The sequence below is a fragment of the Sapajus apella genome, unplaced genomic scaffold, assembly GCF_009761245.1.
Source record: "Sapajus apella isolate SASKATOON/1434 unplaced genomic scaffold, GSC_monkey_1.0 scaffold1, whole genome shotgun sequence".
Lineage (NCBI taxonomy): Eukaryota > Metazoa > Chordata > Mammalia > Primates > Cebidae > Sapajus > Sapajus apella.
The window spans coordinates 37,088,622-37,109,190 of record NW_022436941.1 but is presented as its reverse complement, the minus strand read 5'-3'; the positions used below and the strand labels follow the sequence as shown (position 1 = coordinate 37,109,190).

General features: G+C 35.8%; 1 long non-coding RNA gene across 1 annotated transcript in view; it reads left to right on the top strand.

Moving 5' to 3' along the window:
* LOC116549489 overlaps positions 1-20,569 on the top strand; it is a 42,661-nt gene that overhangs the window by 17,756 nt on the left and 4,336 nt on the right. The window contains exon 2 of the long non-coding RNA XR_004267901.1: positions 4,738-4,893. This is a non-coding gene — a long non-coding RNA (uncharacterized LOC116549489). The remainder of the gene's footprint in view (positions 1-4,737; positions 4,894-20,569) is intronic.

Here is a 20,569-nt window from a genome sequence, read left to right as displayed (position 1 = left end):
TAAAGAAGTATTTAGAATTTTACATTATATATTTTCGGTCTCTAATTTCTTTGCTTTACTAGAACCAACAGATGACTCAGAAAGTTAATCTTTATGTGTTTACTGTGGAAAAAATGTTAAATGTTGATTGACCGCTGGCCTTTTCCCCTAGACATACTAATATCCATTCTTAACAGCTTTGGCTCTATGCTGCTTTTTTCACTTGTCACCAGTTCATTGCAAAGTTGCCACATAAACTCTACTTAAGTGGAAGGTGTGGATCCACTACGCTTTTTTTGAGAAGTATCTTGCTCTAAAAAGCAACTGTTGAGATGCTGATGGTGAGAGTGATGTCATGTGTATAGATACAGATTCATCTTCTGAAGACATGCATTTCTTTTAATTTTGGAAGGTACAGTTTTTTAGGCAAAAGGACGGGAGGAGAGAAACAATTTGATGATTCAAATTTAAAACGGGAAAGACACTCCTATATGTCATATTTTGGCAGGCAGGGACAGAGGGATCAATGCACCTTTCACATTTTCCCAAGGTGAGAATTGTACTAACTTTAAGGTAAACTGGGAGAAGGCATTAGTTAATAGAATATGTTTTTAGAGTAATAAATTTTTAGCAGGGCTGAGTAAGCATTTTTCCATGTTAATCATTGAAGGGAAATGAAAATAATAATTTTTTTGACCAAGAATAGAACTGAAAATTGTGCCACTATCACCAGCATCTAAAGAAAGTTATAAAGTAAGTCTGTGATTATATTTGAGTCTCAAGCATCTTACTGTTAAAACATATTGGAAACAACCTGGTATTACCTCATCTTATAAAAACAAAGAAAAAAACCTATCATCTCTTAACAAAATTTCCACTCCAGCCTGGTTTCTCTGCTTCTTTTTAGAGCAAAAGTCCACGAAAGAGTTACCTACACTTGCAGTCTCTAATTCCTCTCTTTGTATCTCTCATATACGTACCCTTCTCAGGTTTTTGCCACTCCGCATCCCACCGAAGTTGCTCTCATCAAGGTCAACGAAGACCCTCAGGTGCTAAATTCAATTCTCAGTACTCATCTTACTTGACTTATTAGCAGCATTTTACACAGCCGATAATTCATGTTTCCTGAAATCTCTTTCTTCACTTAGCTCCCAGGACACCACACTTTCCTGGATTTCTTTCTGTATTTCTCTGTGTCTTTTCTCTCTCCAATTTTTAGTTTGTCTTACTTATTATCCTGTCCTCTTAATGTTGGCTTGGTCTGGAACTCAGACTTTAGACAGCCTCCTCTCTATTCTTCCTACTTTGCTGATCTCCTGTGCCTCATGGCTTAAATATTATCCAGTGTCAACAACTGCCAAATTTGTATCTTTGTTTCAGAGCTCTCCCACGATTTCAGGACCATATATCCAGCTGACTGTTTGAAAAATCTGTTCATAGGCTGGGCACGGTGGCTCATGCCTGTAATTTCAGGACTTTGGGAGGCTGAGGTGGGTGGACCATGAGGTCAAGAGATTGAAACCATCCTGACAAACATGGCGAAACCCTGTCTCTGCTAAAGATACAAAAATTAGCTGGGTGTGGTGGCACACGCCTGTAGTTCTAGCTACTCAGGAGGCTGAGGCAGGAGAATCACCTGAACCCTGGAGGCGGAGTTGCAGTGAGCTGAGATTGTGCCACTGCACTCCAGCCTGGCAACAGAGTGAGACTCTGTCTCAAAAAGAAAAGAAAAATCTATTCAGATGTCTAATAGATATTTCAAAATTAACATGTCCAAAAATGGATTCTTACTCTTGTCCTCCCCACAAATGTGCTTCACTCACATACCCTGTATCAGTTAAGGACAACTTCAAATTTCTACTTGCTCAGGCCAAAAATCTTAGGATCATTTTTGCCTACTTTCATTCTCTTAGGTTATATTCACTCTATCAGAATGCACCTTGACTCGACCTTCAAAATATATACAGAGTTTTGCCACTTCTTAAAATCTCTGCTTCTCCCTGGATCTAACCTATTGATATCCCTCATTGGGATTATTGTAATAGTTTCCTAACCAGTCTCTCATTTTTATACCTGTCCCTCTCCAGCATATTCTCAAACAGCATTGTGAGGGGTCTTGTTAAACCGTAACCCAGAGCAGATCATTCTTCAACTTAAAATGCAAGGGCTTTCTGTGTTTTTCAGAACCAAGCCCTTACAATGACTTTTATGACTCTACTAGGCCCCTTTACTTCTCAGATGTCTTCTGCAACACTTTACTCCGATCACATTGGGCTTCTCACTTTTCCTTGAACCTTCCAGGTGCTTTCCCACATCAGGACCTTTGAACTGGCTTTTCGCTTTTCCTGAAATGCAATTCCTCCAGATAACATATATGGTATGGCTCTACCTATATTGCTCTTCAAGTCTTTCCTCACTTGTCACCTCTTCAATGAGGCCTGTTCCAAGTAAGACATTTAAATTTGCAACCTCTTTGCCTGTGTACTCCAAATGTACATTACTCTTGGTCAATTTTTTTTTCCTGCAGTTCTTTTTACCTTTTAATATTTTTTATATATGGCAGAAATAATGGTTTGTACAGCTCAGTAGATTGCTAGGCTATAGTCTCAGTCCTCTTGCATTTGGGTGGGACATGTGACTCATTTTTGCCAATGGAATGTATGAGGAAGTGAGGTATATCATCTCCAGGCCATGATCTTTAAGTGCAGGTGTTCCTTTTCCATGTTCATTTATTTTCTTCGTTTCTTGGCCAGATGCAGATGATTAGTGGGAGCTGCTAAAAGGAAGGAGCCTAACTTTCTGAATCACAGTGCAGAAGGATGTCCATAGAGCACCTAGTTAGACTATGATCTGAGGAAGAAAGCAATCTTTATTTCTGTCCTATTGTTATGTTCAGCCTCTACTCTGATTAGTTAATGCCTGTGCTGATGTAAAACGCGTCATCACTGATAGGCATACAAATGGATAGTGTATTCTCTTGAAGCAGTGGGCTAGGTAATAGCTGTTAGTGGAGGGGAGTGGCAATAAATAAGATATGGATATTGTAGGCATGGTAAACAATTTTGACAGTTTCCTTAAATGAATTCAATAAAGATCGTATGTCTTCAAGATTATGAGAATTGACTATAATTTGGGCTAGTTTGTCTGAAATTTATATCTTAACTTGCAAACTTGAAGAAATTCAAAGATATTTTCTTTTATTAATTATTGTAGATGTTTATAAGCAAGCATTTAACTTAAACAGTTATTCTTGTCAATATAAGTTTAAACAAAACTCTAATGAATACATGCCTTGTTTTCTTAGCCATGGCAATTTTCATAGCCATGACATGCACGCTAACATGTGATCTATACCCTGCAGAGTCACAACTGAATCTTAGCTGGGAACAGATTGTGTCAGATAGGATACTGCAGAGAAAGAAAAAGAGAAGGCTCTACGTTCCTGAACAGATGGAGTAGTAGATCTTAGAGGCAGACATGAAGCTGAATTCCAGGCAAGGCAGAAATCTTAGATAATGAGATAGAACAAGAGAGAAAGATCTCTGACCCTACTATAGATGTCAGAGTCAGAAATTGGGAGCCAATTATTGTATTTATGGTTCTAGAAACTAAGTAACTTTTCAGGTAAAAGGAGAAGAGTTCAGGTGCTACTGAAGGTTTGAGTGATGGTGGCCGGGAGAGAGCAGACATTTTTGCCATTACTACCCAGTAAGTGCCACCAAAACGCTTTATTAATAAATGAAAGGGTTGAGTAAGCAGTCAAGTTTAATTTATGGATTTAAACATCGTTAATAAACAATCTTCAGCTATTTAATGTGTTAAAATATGTTTGATTATACCTTGGTAATAATCTGAACATAAATTTTATAACATCAACTTGCTCTGGTTTTTGTGACCCAATTTTTTAAAATGAACAGTACATATAATGACATCTTGGGATACAAAGTAAATATATTATTTATGCGAAAGCCACTTTATTAACAGTAACTTAAAATCAATTTTTTTTTAAAAAAGACAGCATTATTTTAAGAGAGATATGCATTATCCCTGTGTGCCCAGAGCTACCAACACTTAGTTTGCATGTAAGTGACCATGAGTGTGAATATTTTTAAAGTCCATGGGCCAAGCATGTTTCTTCAAAATGCAGAAAATTAGAATTTTCATATGTAATCCCATGTGCTTGACTTTCTAGAACAGGAAATTACGGTTTGTTTCTAAATTGAACAGTTAGGAAAAAATCTGGATTATATAACTGCTGATTTTGTGTTGAAATGGACATTTGTTTCAAGAAAAACTCATTGCCCACAACCACAGTGATTAGGATTCAATGCCCAAGTGTATGACACTTTATTAGTAAGAATGAGGGATGAGCAAAGTTGTAGTTACTCATTTTTGCCCTGTTGGGTCTAGTTGTGTTTTGGTGGTAGCCTGGAAGCAGTGTTGACCCTCAGCCTGCTTGCTGAAGATATGATGGCTGATGTCACTGGCCTTTTATCAGATTTCTTCATATTGTGTCCATATTACCCTCTCGCAATCCATAGGCAGGATGTGAGTGTTTTGATGAATGGTTCAGAGGTTGTTCACTTTTGATCTTACGTTTAAAGGGAATCAAAGCAAGTATCTTAAGGAGATCACACTGTAGTTACTACCCTAGCTAGTGCCACATTTGGTAACACTATGTGAAAGGATAATGTTTTCAGAATTTTGTTTTTAAAAAAGATTTCTCTCTCCCTGTTATTTTCTCTCTTTTTAATGCAGGTAAAATATTAGCTGTTTCCTTTCCTCAGAAAAGGTTTATGGAAGATCATAAATATAAAAATAATAGCTAAAATTTATTGGAACACCTTCTACATGCCAGGGGCTTTACTAAGCATTTACAGATGGGAACACTTAATTCTCACAGCATCCCCTGAGGTAGGTACCATTGTAATTTCCATTGTTCAGGTGAGAGTGTAAAGCTGCAGCAGCTACATTATGACTCTGCAAAGCAGAAATTGCTGTCTAGCACTTTCCTTTCTAGCAAGGTATATTAGTTCATTCTTGCATTGCTATAAAGAAATACCTGAGATTGGGTAATTTTTAAAGAAAAGAGGTTTAATTGGCTCACAGTTTCTGCAGGCTGTACAAGAAGCATGGTAGTATCTGCTTCAGGGGAGGCCTCAGGGAACTTACAATCATGGCGGAAGGGAAACCCATTCATGAGAACTCCACTCCCATGATCCAGTCACCTCCCACTAGGTCCCACCTCCAAATTATGGATTACAATTCGATGTGAGATTTAAGTGAAGACAGACATCCAAACCATATCATGAGGTTTCTAAAAGCCAAAGTCCCTTGAGAAGATTAAAACTGATGTCCTGGAAATAGAGAAGAATGGAAGTGGCTCTAAAAGAAAAACAAGATAGAAGAGGATTTTTTATTTTATTTTTTTTTTTTTTGAGACGGAGTCTTGCTCTGTCATCAGGCTGGAGTGCAGTGGTGCAATCTCGGCTCACTGCAACCTCTGCCTCCTGGGCTAAAGCGATTCTTCCGCCTCAGCCTCCTGAGTAGCTGGGACCACAGTGATGGGCCACCACGCCCGGCTAATTTTTTTGTGTTTTTAGTAGAGACAGGGTTTCACTGTGTTGGCCAGGATGGTCTCAATCTCTTGACCTCCTAATCCACCAGCCTCGGCCTCCCAAAGTGCTGGGATTACAGGCGTGAGGATTTTTTTTATAAATATATATTTTATTGCATTTTAGGTTTTGGGGTACATGTGAAGAACATGCAAGATTTTTTTTTTTTTTTTTTGAGATGGAGTTTCGCTCTTGTTATCCAGGCTGGAGTGCAATGGCGCCATCTCGGCTCACCGCAACCTCCGCCTCCTGGGCTCAGGCAATTCTCCTGCCTCAGCCTCCTGAGCAGCTGGGACTACAGGCACGCGCCACCATGCCCAGCTAATTTTTTGTATTTTTAGTAGAGACGGGGTTTCACCATGTTGACCAGGATGGTCTTGATCTCTTGACCTTGTGATCTACCCGCCTCGGCCTCCCAAAGTGCTGGGATTACAGGCTTGAGCCACCGCGCCCGGCCAAAGATTGTTGCATAGGTACATACATGGCAATGTGGTTTGCTGCCTTCCTCCCCATCACCTATATCTGACATTTCTCCCCATGTTATTCCTCCCCAACTCCCGACGCCCCACTGTCCCTCCCTAGTCCCCTAGTTCCCCCTCGCAGACCCCAGCGTGTGATGTTCTGCTCCCTGTGTCCATGTATTCTCATTGTTCAACAGCCGCCTATGAGTGAGAATATGCGGTGTTTGATTTTCTGCTCTTGTGTCAGTTTGATGAGAATGATGGTTTCCAGATTCATCCATGTCCCTACAAAGGACATGAACTCATTGTTTTTGATGGCTGGTTGGTATTCCATGGTGCATATGTGCCACGTTATCCCTGTCCAGTCTATCATTGATGGGCATTTGGGTTGGTTCCTAGTCTTTGCTATTGTAAACAGTGCTGCAGTGAACATTCGTGTGCATGTGTCCTTATAATAGAACGATTTATAATCCTTTGGATATATATCCAGTAATGGGATTGCTGGGTCAAATGGAATTTCTATTTCTAGGTCCTTGAGGAATCACCATACTGTGTTCCACAATGGCTGAACTAATTTACACTCCCACCAACAGTGTAAAAGTGTTCCTATTTCTCCACATCCTCTCCAGCATCTGTTGTCTCCAGATTTTTTAGTTATCGCCTTTCTAACTGACGTTGAGAAGGTATCTCAGTGTGATTTTGATTTGCATTTCTCTGATGACCAGTGATGAACATTTTTTCATATGTTTGTTGGCCTCATGCATGTCTTCTTTTGAAAAGTGTCTGTTCATATCCCTTGCCCACTTTTGAATGGGTTTGTTTGTTTGTTGTAAATCTTGTAAATCTGTTTTCATTCTTTGTAGATTCCGTATATCAGCCCTTTGTCAGATGGGTAGATTGCAAAATTTTTTCCCATTCTGTTGGTTGCCGATTCAGTCTAATGACTGTTTCTTTTGCTGTGCAGAAGCTCTGGAGTTTGATTAGGTCCCATTTGTCTGTTTTGGCTTTTGTTGCGAATGCTTTTGGTGTTTTAGTCATGAAGTCCTTACCTATGCCTATGTCCTGAATGGTTTTGCCTAGATTTTCTTCTAGGGTTTTTATGGTGTTAGGTCTTATGTTTAAGTCTTTAATCTATCTGGAGTTAATTTTAGTGTAAGCTGTCAGAAAGGGGTCCAGTTTCTGCTTTCTGCTCATGGCTAGCCAGTTTTTCCAACACCATTTATTAAACAGGGAATCCTTTCCCCATTGCTTGTTTTTGTCAGGTTTGTCAAAGAATAGAGGCCTCGGAGGCATCTACATCCATCTGATCTTTGAGGAGGATTTTTTGGTGGCCAAAGTGAGACCAGGAAAAGAAGAGAGATTTGTGGATCTCAGGAGAAGCAAGAACTTGCCATTTGCTTCCTGAGCAGGAATTAGTATTCTATGGAAGGGTTAGAAAATACATGCAGCTTATGGGCCAAGCCCAGTTGGTTGACTGTTTTTTATAAATAAATGTTGTTGGAACACAGCTATGCTTTTTTTTTTTTTTTTACATATTGTATGTAGCTGCTTTCACCCTACAATGGCAGAGTTGAGAAATTGCCATAGAGGCCATATGGCTTACACAAAGCCAGACATATTTACTATCTTGACCTTTAGAAAAAATGGTTACCAGCCTTGGTTCTGTAATGTTGCTGTCATCATATCTATTTTAGGTGAGGCTACTTTACATCAATCTGATACTCACAAATTATTTTCCTGTGTTGTGTGACTCTATTAAAACTCATGTAGTATTCTAAGAGTTGTGGGCTAAGCTAATTCTTGAACAGATTTTTGTGGTTTAATATCATTTAAAAATTAAACTTTATTTTGATTTCTAGATATATGTCTTTCATTTGCTAGAAGTAAAACAAAATTAATTTTTCTAAGTACATATACTTAATAATGGTTTATTTTTAATGCACATTTTGGAAAGTGTAACTTTGTTTTTTTTTTTTTTTAACATTGTCCATTGCATACCTCTTCTTTTCTATCAAGCAATTATTACTTTTTTTCCCCCGACCCCAGTTTCACTGATTCACCCTCCCTTGCAACAATTTAAAATAGTGCCAAGGAAAGTTGCTTGTTCCTGTCTTGAATCTGTCAAGCTGTTAACTAGTTTCTTCTCAGGTGTCTGCTGAAGATGAAGCAGGTTTTCAACAACTGTTTCAGGGACTATTTGGTGAAGTTTGCATCATTATTTTCAGCCACAAGAGGGTCCTGGCCAACAAGAGGTAATACTTTTGTTCCTTGTGCTCTAAATATTTTGCCAAATTGCCATCTTCATATAGATTAGTAACTCCACATTTATTTGGTACAGGCAACAGAGCCCATAGAATAATTTATGATCTAAACGCAGCTTGAAATAGCAGAATTGCTGTTAGTGCTTAGAAATTAATTTAGAAACCACTGTCTGTTAGTGTAATGATTTACCATTGGTTTTGATCCATGTTTTGGAACTTAAGAGTGTTAATTAAGAATTATGGCATAGGCCAAATAGAATCTGGTAAAGTTTCATGTTGAAGCAAAACAATCAGTTATTAAATTATTTTGAATATAATAGACATTTTCGTATTTGCAGATTAAGTTGTGATTGATACTATTTAATGTCTGAGGACGTGAATCACACTATCACCACATATTATTCTATAATTTGTATTGTCTAAGAGATGAATGTGTACATCTTTTATGAATTTTTAAAAAATTAACAAGAAAAATATACCAAGTTAGAAGCACTTGAATGGATTCAGGATTGAAGTAAGCTTTAAAGAGGATAATTTTGTAAATCAGAAAAAGAGTGGTGATTTTTAAGGGTTGATTTGAAAAAGTATCAAATAAACAAAAATTAATCACGATGAAAAAGTGAAGATTCATAGGGTGTTTAAAAAATGTGGTCTCTCTCAGAACAGTGTATCCCTGAAGCAAAGCTCAAAAATGTTTCCCCTAGGGAGCTACCTGAAAATTCCTACTAAAAGCGGTGATAGTGATGATAATGGCCATTAATATTTTACAGCATTTTCCAGATTATGATGCCATTTCTCAAAATGTAGCTCATTTGATTTTTTGTGGTATCTCTGTAAGGTATCTTGATTCTCTGAATTTCTTTAGTTATACTTGCCTCTGTTCCTCTCAGTGGTGCTTTATCAGGGATGTATGTCCGTGTCAGATAGGATTCCAATTCAGGAAGTACATCTGAGATTTAGCCTCCCCTACCTTTTTAAAATCCCCTTCCTAGGTGATTCTAACACATAACATCAGGATAACTTGTATAACTATTTAATATGCTGACTTGCTTATATTTGTTTTCAAGTTTGATTTTTCTAGCTAGGCAACAATTATTTAATGATTTATATTTAATTATTTAATGAATTAAGGTTATTCAAAACAAAACAGATTCATAAAATAAGAGTTATTTTACACACACAGAAGCGTATCACTTAGAAATTAAAACTTGACAGTAAAATATTATTAAAAATCTCATTTGACAAGAATTGAATTTGCTCCAGTTAATTTAACAACTCTTTAAAAGTAGTAGGTAGACACATTGTGTTAGCTGATGCAATGGCTTCCGAGCTGAGTAAAACATGATTCCTGCTCTGAAAAAGCTTGCAATGCAAGAGGTGAGATAAAACAAAGCAGAATATTATTACAAGAAGACATTCTCTAGTTAAATGAGAATTATTACAGTTAGCATAATTAGGCTGTCAATGACCAAAGAAATCAGAATGCAGCATCATCCACCCAATACCCCAAATCCATTGCATGATTGGTAATATTCTTCTGAAGCCTGTTGAAGAGGGATGATCTCTCACTCTCCTGTAATGTGTTGGAAATCAGGAGAGCCTGCCTGTAGTGGGAGAGGAGCAGACACACTAAAAACTGAAAAATACAATGGTGTGTAAGGAAAGTGCAGATTACAAAGGAAGGGAGGGTCTGAGGCAAGTTTAAGTAGACAAATGAGAGTTAAAAGACAAGAAGAACAAGTTGATTGAAAATGGGACAAAATTTGTGACTAACTCTGCCCAGGTTTATGTGTGCTTCCAGAAAATGTTTGTAGCCAGTAGCCTAGGTGCATTTAAAAGGGTTGTGATAGGTGGCAACTTAGAAAGAAGTACCAAAATGGTATTAATGTATGGTTAGTTGGATAATGGTAAATAAAAGTTATTTTGCAAATAGGTAAAGAAATCATTGAAGTGAAAATTGTTCATCAGTCTCAAAAATTGCACTCTCTCTCTAGTAATTAATTTGGGAGGGGTAGATACTTTTCCGCTATGCATCCTGCTGGATGACTATCATGATGATGTTTTCTACTTTTACCATCTAACAAAAGCTTGTCATGCAGTTTTTTTTTTTTCCCAGTGAGGAAATCTCTGTCAGGTTTGCTAAAAGATAGATTTATTGTCTGACATTATTTTTCAGGCTTTCACTTTATGAGACTGCCTGTGGTTTTGCTCCTAATAGGAACTCATTTTTGTTACTATCTTTTTAGATAAGTGTCACCCTATTTTAACTCCGAGCCAAAGACACTACCACATTATTAGATTTTTTTTTTTTTTTGAGGAAAATTCAACTTGTAAAGGAAGGTAGAATCATACCTTGATGAAGAAAGTCTAGGAAGGCAGTATGCTTTTGAAAGTGCTTAGCCTTTCCACTATGTGTGTTGGGCATCTGGATTTACTGTTTCAATTAGTAATTATTAAGTGCTTATTATAGGCCAGGCAGTATTCTTGAAGTTAACAGAACACGGTGAATAAGCCAGGCAAAAATCCCAAGCTGATATGGTTTGGATCTTTATCCTCACCCAAATCTCATGTTGAATGGTAAGCCCCAGGGTTGGAGATGGGCCCTGGTGAAAAGTGACAGGATCATGGGGGTTACTCTCTGATGAATAGTCCAGCACCATCCCCTTGAAGCTGTCCTTGCCATGTGCATGAGTCCTCATGAGATCTGGTTGTTTAAAAGTGCGTAGTACCTCCCCATTATCTCTCTCTTACTCCTGCTCTTGCCATGTCAGTTGCCTGCTCCTGCTTTGCCTTCTACCATGAGTAAAACCTCCTTAAGATCTCCCCAGAAGTGGATGCTGACGTGCTTGTAAACCACTTTTCTTATAAATTACCCAATCTCGGGTATTTTATCTAGTAATACAAAAATGGACTAGTGCACAAGCTAAACATTTTTATTAAACAAGGAGACCAGTACATGAACAACATAATAATTGCTAAAAGAAATCAAAACAAAAGGGATGGGACAGAAAGTAATGTGGCATCTACTGAAGCTCCAGGGGTCGGAATTTTTTAAGCAGTGTGAACCACACCACAGAAAATCAACAGCTGAATAGAAAGAGCAAGGTTATTGGTGGGAAGACTTATTAAACATTTCCCAATATTGACTCTACAAAAGTGTTCATGTAAGCCATCTTTAAACAAAATTCATGAGTCATTAAACAAGTATTATTACTTGACAGTTCTATCACTGCTTTTCTAAAAACAAAGGCAATTTCTCAACTGTAAAAAGCCAAGTAATTAATATTGTTCTTACATTTAGTTCCTTTCTATTTTCTGGGGGTGGGGGGAATAAATTCAAAGGCAAGTGAGGAAATTGCATAGAAAATCATTTAAATCTCTAATTTCCATAATACCTCAAGGAAGCAATACAGACCACTGATAATTTGGTACTTTCTAGGAGTTGGAGTTAACCTGAAAATCAAGAATCCTAATAGCAGTTGTTTTATTTATGATTTTTTTGCACTATTTGGAATTTAGGTTTGGACAAAAATATCTTATCCCATGTAGATTCTTAGTATTCCATTATAGAAGAGAGTCTTAAGTTACAAATATCTAGACCTAGGTATCATAGTTTATATAGATAAAATTGAAAGCACTGAGCACTAACCAAGAACTTAACTGCTGCATAGAAATATTTTATTAATCCAGTCATTCTTAATTATATATTCTTGATCTAAAATCATATAGATTTATTGGGTTATGATTTGAAACACTTTGCCAAATTTATATGTGTATAATTTTAAATACATACAATTTAGCATACACACACATACACACTGCACATATTTTTACTTAGTTCCTTGAGTTTTCAAAGGAGTATTACCCCAGTTTGGCAGATGAGGAAACTGAAGTTCAAACCTTTCAAGTGTCTTCAACATGTTTACAGCAAAACTAGGCCTTTAACATGCTATTTCTGATTCCAAAGTCCATCCTTATTCACTCTGCCATGCTGAATTTGGAAATGTTGATGAAAAATAAAGGCTTTTATTGTTTTGTTTCCTGCTTTTGGTAATCAGATGAAAAGTATAAGTTTTCAGGGGAGAAAATTTTACTTATTCTATATACACAACAAACAACTTTTTAGACTCTGGAAGTGTCTGGTCACAAAAATTTGGCACCCAGAAAGCAAAATAAATGATTTTATTTTATATAAATTATTGAAGCAGCATTTCCAAATAGTTGTTGGAAATGTTTTGTTAATCTTGTGTAATTATTGTGGGATATAAAGTTAATGAACGTGAATGCCCAGGATGTTTCAGGATGCACTGCAGGAAGCACTGTATGACAGTTACCACATTTATTCCAGTCCCATTTCACAGACAAAGAACCTGAGGTACAAAGAATTTAATTTATGCAAATGAAAAGCTCAGCTCACCTGGCTCCAAAGTGTCTGCCAGCTGTGCTGTGCTAACCTCTAGCTCCTTTGTAGTTAAAAAAATATTCACGTTCTTTATAAACGAACAGAATAATTATTCACTCTTTCAGATAAGACTACTTCGTACCTGGTTCTAATAGTGAGGTTTATCCTGAATATGGTAAAATCTAGATTCTTCTTTTATAGCTGTAAACTTTAATAAATGTTATGTATCATTTTTTAAATCCTTTCCCAGGAAATTTTGGAATATTTCAGGCCATTGGAAACATTTAGTTAACTGAAGCTTATTATGTGGAAACCTTAAAGATTAAATGCCTTTTTTATTGTTTATCATCCAACCTACTGTTATACTGAAACAAAGTATTAGCAATTGGGGATAATAGAACCACTGGCTGTTTGACAAAGACTAATTCCTGTACAAGGACTTGTAGGTCAGAATGAACTTCATCCCGATTCTCACTTCTAATTGATTCATAAGTGGGATGGGCTTTGTATTTATATTGCAGTGTAGTAACTCTCTGATAGTGTTGATGGTAGTTAGTTTTGAAGCATTGTGCTATAGTTCATCACTCTGATTTCAGCTTTCAAAATCATTTCCATTTCTAGAACTGGAAATGTTTTACTTGAAACAAAAACTTTGAGTTCCCAGCAGGCTTCATACACATTGATTTGGTAATCCATATACTCAGTGCATGATTTTAAATTGTATTCATTACTGCAGCCTGTATTCTCAGCAACTAGGTAGGTGGTCACCAAGAAAGCTAGCCACTAAAATGGCTGACTCAGAACAACTCAAATTGCATATCACTTTCAGATACTGTAGTACATTAAAAAGCATTGTCCTTATCAGTTCTTATGAGCTAAAGAAACGATGTGTTTTTTTTTGTTTGTTTTTTATTTGTATTTTTTAAATGAGAAAGTATTTAGAAAAAGAAATGATGCCACAGAGATCAACCCTGCTTTTATTTAAGTAAAATGGACGTCCTGTTATAGAGAAGGAATATTTCAATCTTGTTGAAGAGGTAAATGAGAAACGACGATTCACTGTCAAGATGTATCTTGCACATTTGATGGAAAATTACTGAAGAGAAGCAGTCACATTTCAGTGTCTCAGACCTGTTAGGAAATGAGAGCGGTTTCTCTCTGCGGAATTGTTACTGTGAAAAACAGGCTGCCTTGTAACACTGCAGTGCTTGATTTCAAGTCCAAGTTTATATTGGGCCTTCAACAAGGTGTGGAACGGTAATAGGATGTGGTGTTTTGATATAAGGCCGTTTATAAGTCTGATCCGTAAAAGCTCATGACATTCTGAGAATTCTCTGCTCTGATTTTTCTCAGGTAAAAAATGTAAGGGGGTCAATGTTAGACACTCAAAGTTGTTAAACAAATATTAAGCAATTACTACTTTATGAGCACATTTTCTGAGTTTCTCTGCTATGGTATATCTTTGGCAAGCTTAAATTGCTGAAAAAAAATCATAGATATACTGATACCCATGATAACTTCGGAATAGTATAAACCATCTTTAATTATCCTAAGATAATACAGCTGCCCTACTCATGTTGTTTTCAGAAATGTTTAAGGCCAATTATAATAAGACCCAGGCTCCTGGGATTTTCTTTTCACTGGGTAAGATTTCTGGAAAATCCTAATTTATCTGATTTGATGTCTGTGAGAGAGTAATTTCCAGCCTACAACTAGTTCTCATACAGACATTTTTGTTGTCTTACAAAATTCTGCGTTTCAGTCTCTAATTACCATTTTACTGACATGTGAATAAAGACCTATAGTGATCACATTTGTCCCAGGCATGCTTGCTTTGGCAGATCCCACTTATCAAACAGAGTCTAATTCTAATGCAGATATTTGAATCATCACTTTACATATATTTTTGATAAAAAATTTTAAGATAATTTTATTTTAATGGAATTAGTTATTTCTTTTGCTCTGGAGATTTAAATTTTGTTTGTATGTGAATTGAGTCACAGGTGACATAACATTTTTGCAGATATTACTTGAATATCCCATTAATTTTAAATTTTGTTGCCAATTATATATAATTATTTTCAGGTCCTTGGAAAGCTCAAAGAGTCTCTTGTCTGTGTTTGTAATACCCGATACAAAAAATGACCCTAATTGTGCGAAGCTAGTCTAAACTATTGCTGTTCTATACAAAGATGTCAGACAGCCACTGCAATGCTAGTTTCATGGTTCTTATGGAAAAGTTGGTAAGTGTTTGCTTCCACTTTTGTAAGAGGTAATGTTGAAATGCTTAGGCCACTTGAGACAAAATGCTGTCACCTTGAGGATAGTGTAACTGACAGGATCAGTGTTGTAAATCCCATGTGAAATTGCTACTTAATATGGAACAAGTATCATTTTGATACCAGCTTTCAATCTAATAGATAAAATGATCATTGGTTAATCATGCATTCACACACATTGGTTAATCACACACGTGTATACTCTTATGTATATATAACCTTTTCAAGCTAATTATATTATATACCCCTTTATAAACAGAAGACAGAAGGCTTTCTTATCCCCACCTTACCAACTGTAGACACAGCAGATTAAAAAAGAAAATAAAAGGCTGAACCTTGTGGATCAAAGATGAGGCAGGTGATATAAAATGGATTAAAGTTAAAATGAAGATAAATTGCTGAAAGCAAACAAAGACATGAGAAAATGCAAAAAGCTTTCAAGGTTAAATAGAGTGATAATCTCAAAAGCCAAATGAATTTAAAAGTTCTTTTTGGTTTTATCACAACCTTTCACAAATAGACCTTAAAGAGATACCTGGGTAAATATGATGAACTACTGCAGTGGTTCACCACAGGAATACCATATCTATCATCTAATTCCTTTTTTTTCACAATTTTTCTCCTATGTAAAACAAAATAAAACCTCAGTTTGAGACAATTTTAATGGATTATTAATATTTGGGTCATCTCAATACAATGCATATTTAATTTTAATTCAAATCATTGGTTCTGTCAAATGTAGATGCCATTTATTAATTTGAGAAAGAATGTTTAAGTTGTCTAAAAGTGGCTAACATCCTAGTATAGAGTTCTGTGCCAATATGGCTGGGTTTTATGTTTAATGTCTACATAGAACTACTAGTTTTATTGGGCATTAGCTAAAATTTTCTTCTTTTCATGTTATTTTATACAGTTTCTGATGGCTTTTGGGTCTTGTGGCTTGGTCCCTCAGCAGCTTACCAGCCAGCAGTCCTTTGTTTTGTATCCTAGATTATTTGGTGGATTATCAAGGTAGTGACCGACTGTATTAGAAAGAAAAGCTATAAGCAAAATTGTGGCGAGTCTCTTTAAGTCCATAAAATGAGTGAAAAGACTTTTGATCACATGTAATATTTAGGAAATATCCTGGTAAAATTTTAGTTGTGTAAGAAATGACAAGTGCAGATACTACATCAAGCCTTGGCCACTGACTCATATTTTATGTCGGTGTTGAGTATTTCTAGTTTTCAACAATGCTAAGTTTGATTTTTTAAAAAATAGGAAAATTGGGAAGGGGATTATAATACAACTTAATTTAACTAATAAAACTTTAAAAAGTCACAAAACTCTTCCTGTGGTTTCAAAGAGAAGTTATAAATTGTGCTGGCATTATTTGATTTTTTAATAGAAAAATTACTATGTGGGAATTTTATAGTTTAATGATATCATGGATTAGAAAAATATTATAACCCAAATTAGAGTCTGTGGAAAACAGAATGAATAATTTAGTTATTCCAGAGCTGAGACATGAATCTTGTTTCCAGATAGAACGTAGAGTTATTAACATGGAGAATAAAGGAAAATAATTCATGTTAAAATGATTGTTAAAATTCAGGATAGTACACATTCAAGACAGACAGACCTTTTTAGTCATCTCTTTATTTGTGAGAAATGACTAAATGCTTTTACCTAATTAAGGTAAAAAATCAAATCTAGAAGAGATATGAATGTATATGGGGGCCCACCATTTTTTAAAATATGGGAATGAGACCAGAAAGTTAGGTAATATTGACTGCTATCCTGTGGTGGAGCTGGGAAACAATTTCTAGAGAATCAGACTAGTCCTGCTATGAGAAAAAACACAATATATATTTAGCATGGGTGGTGCGGGGAAAGGGAAAGATCAGTGAAGACTGTAGATGATAAGAGTGAAGCTGAACTCTTACTCTGGATCAATTAGAAGTGGCAGGGTTGGGTTTAGGAAATTTCAGATAATGAAACAATCTTTCTCAGTGTGCTACTTGGCTCCTTGGAGTACTTAATATGAAATTAGAAGGTAAATGGGCACAGCATTAAATAAAACTGAGTCACACAGAAAGAGAAGCACCCATTTGCAATTTTTTCTTCTAATTAGTGTGCGGGGGGAAAAAAACAAGTCAATATGTTACTAATATGTACTTAAGAGCTCTCTAGCATGTGTTGATCTCTCTATTTAATAATTAGACAGCAGGCCTTACTCGGCAAGCAACTGCATCTAGCTAGATGTTTTGACATATTTTATTACACATGATATTGATTTTTCCCTTACAATAGTGATAGGAAGCTTTTATCTTAAATTTATTGAAGTAAAAGTCGTGATTCCATTTAAACTAAAATATTAAGTACATAAGCATATAGGTTTTAGACACCAGTTATGATAGCAGTATGCACATGAAGGGAGTTTGATCAACACTGATCTCAGAAAGATATTTCAAACCCTCTTTTATTTATGAGAGGTTCTAGAGGAGTTTGGTCAAGCACTACCTGCTAAGAACTCTTTAGTTGCACCTCTACCTTTTTAATGATAAGAACTCCATTCATTGGGAAGGGATGCAAACCCTCCTCTTGTCCAATACTAGAAAAAACAACTGAAAAAATGGTAGCTTGGATAGACTATGGATTTGTGAAGTCAAATGGACCACTCCTAAAATGAAAAAGAAACTTAATACTATCTTCACCACCAGACACTTATACTTAGTGATTGTGCAAATTTGTTTGCAATAATAACATTTATAGTGTGAAAATGAAGAAAACAATGGTCTCTTCATTGACTTTTTTACATGTACAGTTTTTATACAGCTTGGGCATTTGAAAATGAACTATATTTGATTAACGTAGTTGCATAAAACATAGCTAAAACGTGAAACCTTAAACACCAACCATAGACACATTCCCTGATCGTTAGTAAATCGTAACATAAGCATCTGTAAAACATGTTGCACTCAGGAGGCAGTGATTCTTGAATGGTCTGGGATGTATTTGGCAGGAGTTAACTTCCCTACTCTGACTCTTGTTTGCACTTTTCTTACCAGACCAGGGTCATCTAAGAATTAATACTCAGCAAGTTTTATGACTTTTCAGCAACTCATAAATTTAAAATTTGCTGCTTAAGTGGACAGTGAATGTGAATGGATTATTTTATGGAGTCTTTGAGGCCTCTTATAGCTTTCTGTAAAGATTATTTGCACTGCCGTTTTATTTATTGCATATTTTTTACCCTCTGCACCATAGGCATTAAAAAAATTACTTGAGTCCTAACTAAATTTAGAAATAGCTGTGTTGAGTATGGTGTATGGAAAAAAGCTAAGTTGGATAACAGGTATATAAGACTACCAAAAGGAAATATTTCTATATCTATTGGACTTTTATGGTAAAATACTATTCCAAAGAAGATTTCCACAGGTTATAAGGCAGAATTGGTCATTTTCATGTTCTTGCTTACCCTGGCCCTGAAATTCCTTTCTCTTCTCTGTACTTTACGATTTTTCTTTTGTAACTTTACCCATTTGTTTTTGTATTACAAATAGTAATGTACACATATGTCTTTTTTAAAAAATAGGTTTTGTATCTGTTTAGCAAAAGTTGAAGTTATTCCAGTTTTGTCATTTGCTGCCTGAGTGTCCTTGGAAAGGTTACTCAGTATTTCTGTCTCCGTTTCTCCAGCTATAAAATGGGGTAATAACAGTACATATATCTTAGAATGGTTGTGAAGATTGAGTGAAATCATTTGTGTAAAGACTTAGAACAATGCCTAGAGCCATATATCGGAAAGAATAAAAAACCTTTAGGTATTTAATTTTGCTGGTTTTATCCCAGTACTTTTTTCAAGAAATACGCAAAAGAATGATAGATTGCTGTAATGAAGCAAACAAACAAACCAAAACTCTGAAATCCAGGACTGTTGATTTTCATCTTGTTTCTCTCAATGTTTGTGTAAACTTAGCTGATCTAGAAGATTTCCTGTGCTACAGTTTCCTCATTTAAAAATGTACTTATTTGAAGCTTGATGTCTCTTGAACTTCCAGTTTAAAAGTTCTGTGACCATTATGATATTTTCTGTCAATGGAAGGACATTTTTAAAATATAAATGTGTTAATATTTTCTGCATATGATATACTGGGTTTACAGTTCAATATTAAGGTCTTATTGAAATCACTGTAATGAAATGATCTTTCAGTCTGTATAAACCTCATTTAAATGAGTAAAAGACGCATACTTATTATATAGAATTTATTTTGTATCTATTTAGCAAAAGTTGAAGCTGAACAGATCATTTATCGGAGGAGCTTATCTGATGAGACCAGATATTAGTACAACTGAATAAGATGCCTCAAAATTTAATGCATGAGTCGTATTTCCAGAAGAAAGTTTAGCTAATGCTTTGGTAACTTCTTTCTATAAGATAATGCTTTAAAATGCTTTTATATGGATGATTGCTGAATACTTAATTAATTATTCTGAAATTCTCTCCTTGACCTAGGTTTTAAGGAAAATTGACATTTAAATCTTAGTGGCTGGAAAGTGGAACTGACCCATTGCACTGGGTTGTTCTTAAAGTTTGGGATTAAAAGAGATTATCATGGATCCTTCCTGGTTGTGAATCACATCACAACACATGAATGATTCAATCTTCTCTTTACTTCAAATACCTAGCAAGTATAACCTTTTTCTTTCCCCTCTGTTGAGTTTTGACAGGTAACGTTTAGTGCTCTCTCTCATTCCTTGTCCCTCTGTCCATCCACTGCAAACCATTGCAATCTGATTTCTCTCCACTTCGTTGAAACTGCTTTGGCAAAGGACGATGACTTCAAAATTGTTAAGTCCAACGAGATACTTTTATCCCTTTTTTTTACTCTGCTGCTTTAGACAACATTGCTACATTCTCCTTCTTTAAACTTTTAAAACAGTAAACATACTTCTGTGTCAATATTCTTACCTTGTTCTTTTCCTTTCTCACTGATTGGTTCTTCATATTTGAGGCTTTTCATTATCTTTTGTACTTAATTTCATCCATTCTTATACACTCAAGCAGAAAATCTTTGAGCTCTATTTTCAAAATGTACCCAGGGTCCTACCATTTTTTACCACTCTAAACTGTGATAATTGTTTTCTTAAATAATAGTGTAGCTTCCTAATTCATTTCTCTGTTTTCTTTCCCTTGCCCCTTAAGTAGGTTCTGCAGATAGCCAGAGTAGTTCTATCATAACTTAAATCATATTACTTTTCCAAATCTCAACTTCTAATGGTTTCTAATATTATTCAAAGTGAAAGCTGAGGTTCATACAATGGCCATTAAGGCTCTAGTTGATTTGGCCCCTTGTTATCTCCCTGATATCATTTCCTTCCACCCTCCTTCTTGATTAATATTCTTCATTTGTATTGGTTCCTTATTGTTCCTCAAACATACTGCATAGACTCTTTACCTCAGGGCTTTGGAATTTGCTGTTTCTTCTTAACAGAAAACTACTTCCTAAATCATTCATGTGATTCACCTTCTCACTTAAGATCTCTGCTCAAAAAAAAATCGTAAAATTGGGCCGGGCGCGGTGGCTCA